At 38.0% G+C, this 4,620-nt stretch overlaps 1 long non-coding RNA gene across 1 annotated transcript; it reads right to left on the bottom strand.

Annotated features, from left to right (window-relative positions):
• Positions 1-231: 231 nt before the first annotated feature.
• Positions 232-1,803, bottom strand: LOC107575653 (uncharacterized). Its single transcript, XR_001607913.1, has 3 exons — positions 1,682-1,803; positions 1,135-1,237; positions 232-292 (listed from the first exon to the last, which is right to left on the bottom strand). It is a non-coding gene; the product is annotated as an uncharacterized lncRNA (long non-coding RNA).
• Between the last annotated feature and the right edge of the window lie 2,817 nt (positions 1,804-4,620).

Below are 4,620 nucleotides of genomic sequence, written 5' to 3'. Positions count from 1 at the left end.
CCCCCGCCCAGGAGGTGCGGAATGGGGGGGGGGGGGGGGGGGGGGGAATCCTAGCAGTAAGGACCTCAGTTTAATGTCTCATCTTAAGGATAGTGCTTTTTAGTGTCCTCATCACTATACTGGGGCATCAAGACCCACACAGACCACACTACCACTAACTATAGGTTGAACATAAAATGTATGTGCTTAATACAAGAGTCCAAACTTGGCTACAAAAAGGTGAAGAGACTACTTACTGACTCTGATCCTGATCTGGTTAACTTGCTCACCAAGTGTTTTGGCTTCAATAAACCTGCAAAATGAAATGGCTGATGTGAAAATCCTTGTACATTTGTGGTAAAAAGTTTACATACACCTTGCATAATCAGCACAATGTTCATAGTTTTAACAAAATAAGAGGGATCTTAAAAATTGCATATTGATTTTTATTTAGTACTGTCCTGATGAAGCTATTTCACACAGACATAGACAGCCAGCACGGCTTCTTGCAAGGGACAGCACGGGGTGCCCGCTTAACTCCATTCATGAGAGTGGTATATTTAATGTAAATGTGTAAATGTAAAAAGTGTTCTGTTTACTACATCTCTTGGCTCACTCAGTAAAAATGAGCACTGAGCACATATACCATTACTTATAAATCCCTATATGTGTGCGACAAGGTTTATAAATTGCCCAGAGAAAAAAAAAATATTGCTCAGTGGTTGCTCTTCCTAAGCTCAGGAGACATAGTTGTGATTCTCATATGTCTCATTTTATTATCAACAGCATTTCAGATGTTTCTCTTAAAATTCCTAAAGTAGACAAAAATGAGACACGAGAAATATTTGAGACTATGGGCTCTATCATACACCCGGCGCAATGCGGCGCCAGGTATATGTAATATGGGAGCAGTTGGATCTGGATCCAACCTCGCCCCCTGGATCTTGTGTTCTGCAGTGAGGACCATCTCCTTTAGCATGCTATTTTTTTTTTCAAAGAGTTTTTCAATCAAAAAGTGTTGGAGACAAAATCGTCTTTGACAAAAAGTGGTGGGGACAAAATATATTTACCCACGTGTCCCATATTGGACAACTAAACATCTCATTAAATAATAATAATAATAATTTTAATAACAGCACTGTAGCACACACTGACCTTTGTTGCAACACAGTTCTGTTATTTTCAATTGATAAACGGTCTTCATGGTCTCTCAGAAAGACTTCAAATGCCTCCTGCTGACCCACAGATAATTCCAGCACTGAAAGAGAAAAGTGCATAGTAGTAAAAGTCAAGAGAATGTGCTCTACTAAGATAATTCAAGCATGTCAACATATATATCATTATATTTAATAAAATGGTATTCAGTTACAAACTCTAGGACTGAAACTCACAAAAACTGTATTAAACTCAGTAATCAGTTTTTGTTTTTTTTGCAAATACATACAGTATGTAATATGCAGCCTACTATACAATATTCTTTGTTAATTATTTGTCAAAGAAACTAAAATTCTAACTGAAGTTTCACAAGTACTTTTGATATTGCTGCTTCACTTCACTTTATAACACACATACAGTATGTGAGACAATAAAGATGGTTACAAGAGAGTTTTGTCCATATAATAATAAAAACAAAACATTTTTATCCTTTACTCACAACCCAAAACCAACAAAATCAAACAAAAGCTAGTTTTACAATGAGTACCTGAAAAAAACACTCAATGTTGGGCAGGTGGCCTAGTGGACAATGCACATGCATGACATGTGAATGATCTCAGCTGTAGTTCAATATAGTCATGGATCCACAGAAGTCCTCTCTGGGAAAGGTTTTCCCCTTTTATCGCCTGCTCCTTGAGCACCCAAAAAATTGCATATTTTGAATGTCTCCCTAATCAAACACACCTGATCCAGTTTATCAGCTCATTAGTAGTGACTCCAGACATGAAATGAGTGTGTCAGACGAGAGAATAAATATAGACGTTTTGCAGACAAGTCTTTATCACGCACTTTCTTATTTTTGTCTTGTATAGTTTCAGTAACAATCCAATTATGATATTGTAATGAATCACAAAATCCATATTTAAACCTTTATAAACAGTTATCTCTAGCTTCCGCTAACTGTTGTATGTGCGTTCCGTTCTGGCGGATGACGTAGGACATAGCGTAAGGTCCGGTGAGAAGTGACAAATAGGGATGCGCAACGAAGAGAGCAAAACAAAACACTGGTCACGAATTAGAAATACAAAACGAAGGGTGCGTCTCAATCGGCTCCCTAGTTCAGTAGTCTGGGCACTGATCAGGGAGTCAGCCATTTTAAGGGCTGCCTCAATTGCCAAATCCTTCCAGTGCACTGGAACGTTCGCTCCCTGAAAAATCCCACAATACACCGCAAAAACTAGGGAGCATTGGTGCTCACTATGCTCCCTTACCAGAAATTACATCACATTTCTGAAGCGCGAAACATAAACCACACAAGCCAACTCAATAATTATAATGACACGTGATCGAAGATTTGAAAAGACAAACCTTTTAATTAGTATATTTCAGCATAAAGACGTATCTCTAGACAGGTAATGAACACATCTAGTTAACATTTATAATTGATATTCGGCTGAAATAATGAAAGAACATGTAACATAATGTTTAAAGTTTTTAAAAATAATATCAAAAAGAAACCGGTCCTGTCTATTGTTGAATAATTCCAGCAATGACGTTCTACAATGTTGTCCGTTGACATTGTTCATAGTCATGTCACCAGAAATTGAGTAATCACTGTCCCAATGTGCAGTGAGCCAGGGAACTTACCAGTGATCGAATTTGTGTACAAGATATACTGATTCAAGAGCTTGGGAGCTGATTGAGACACACCTTAAGATTTGTAAAGAAAAATGTTGGAGGATTTCAATATAAGCCAAGAGGAGACAGTTTTTTTTCCTTTGCTAAAGCAAGATAACTTTGCTTCCTTTGCTCCTGTAAACAAACATTGGTTCTCATGAGACTAGCACATTCTCACAGGACCTTACACTACGCCTACGTCTTCTGCCGGAACAGCGTTCTATTGTGAACAGCGTGTACAACAGTTAGCGGAAGATAGAGATTACAGTTTTTAAAATTTTAAATATGGATTTTTTTTCTTACAAAAACACATCGATTCGCTAAGGGAGGCCTTTATTCACCCCACGGAGCCATGTGGGACACTTTTTATGATGGATGGATGTGCTTTATTGGACTTCTTTTGGACTATTGTAAATTAACACCCATTCACTGTCTTTATAAAGCTTGTAAGAGTCAGGAAATGTTTTAATATAACTCCGACTGGATTCTTCTGAAAGAAGAAAGTCATCTACACCTAGGATGGCTTGAGGGTGAGTAAATCATGGGGTAATTTTCATTTTTGGGTGAACTATCCCTTTAATACAGTGTTTCTCAACCCTGGTCCTAGGCGCCCCCCAGCACTGCACATTTTGTGTGTCTCCCTAATCAAACACACCTGATTCAACTCATTAGCTCATTAAAAGAAACTCCAGGACCTGAAATGGGTGTGTCAGATAAGGGAGACATACAAAATGTGCAAGCCTTGTTAGTCTTGTCTTTGTTTAATGTCTCTTTGTTTGTCTTGTGCCTGAGCACATGGTTGTGTCTTTGTTCGTGTTGGCCAGTGGTGTAGTGGTGCCTGGAGAAGTGGGTATACCCTTAATTTATGTCCCCATTTTTTTAAGCGGCCCAGCAAAGGATGAATGGCCTGTGTTATAAACAGTGACGTAAGACTAGTCTTGCATATTTAGTTCACCCCAAAATGGGCCAGTAGTATTTACACATTTTCACTTACTGTAACTTCTGCTACTTGACTTCACGGAGTAAGGATCATTATGAAAATAATATTAGCCACAAAAGAGGTGCAGATTTTGCAATAAATAATTAAAATGTAAAAATTACATAGACTGTAACAATTAACATTTTGTCAGAACCTCTAGTAGACAAGCTATTTTGTTTAGTTATCTGTAGGAGGATCATGATCTCTATTTGATACCAAAAATTTTTTTTTTAAATTGTGCAGCCTACTCCTATGTTTGACTGACTGTTTCTTCCATGGCATACAGTGACGGGCAAATAGTAACCCCCTAGTTCCCCCATACCTTTTTACAATTTATCTATATAGCCTACTATATAGTGCAAAAATAAAATAAATAAATAAATAAAATAAAAAATACAATTGTTTAGATCATTTTAAATACAATTAAGCACTAGTCAAGCTGCAATATCAAACAGGACCACAAGGAGACGCCAAAAGATCCTACTGCCTTGACCTGACTGTACAAGCTTCTACACCGATCCATTCAGAATTAAAAAAAAAACACCTTCAGGCTTCAGCAGCGTCCATTATAAAACACTTGTGCTTTTAAGCCAAATACACGCTGAAAAATAATTCCGGAGGTGACTCTAAGCAGGGCCGGACTGGGACACAATTTCAGGCCGGGAAATCTCACACTCATCCAGTCCAATAATATAACTATAAAAATAAAAAACAATTCTCCCGGTGCTCCCGATGGCCAGTCCGGGCCTGACTCTAAGCAATCTCTAATGAAATCGGTCGGGTTTTCTCTGTAGCTGTTTTGAACTTAGGCTACTGTTTGAAGGCATTCA

Source organism: Sinocyclocheilus grahami, unplaced genomic scaffold (assembly GCF_001515645.1).
Source record: "Sinocyclocheilus grahami isolate Dianchi unplaced genomic scaffold, SAMN03320097.WGS_v1.1 scaffold2788.1, whole genome shotgun sequence".
Taxonomy (NCBI): domain Eukaryota; kingdom Metazoa; phylum Chordata; class Actinopteri; order Cypriniformes; family Cyprinidae; genus Sinocyclocheilus; species Sinocyclocheilus grahami.
The sequence above is the reverse complement of the archived record's forward strand: the minus strand, read 5'-3'. Positions and strand labels throughout refer to the sequence as shown.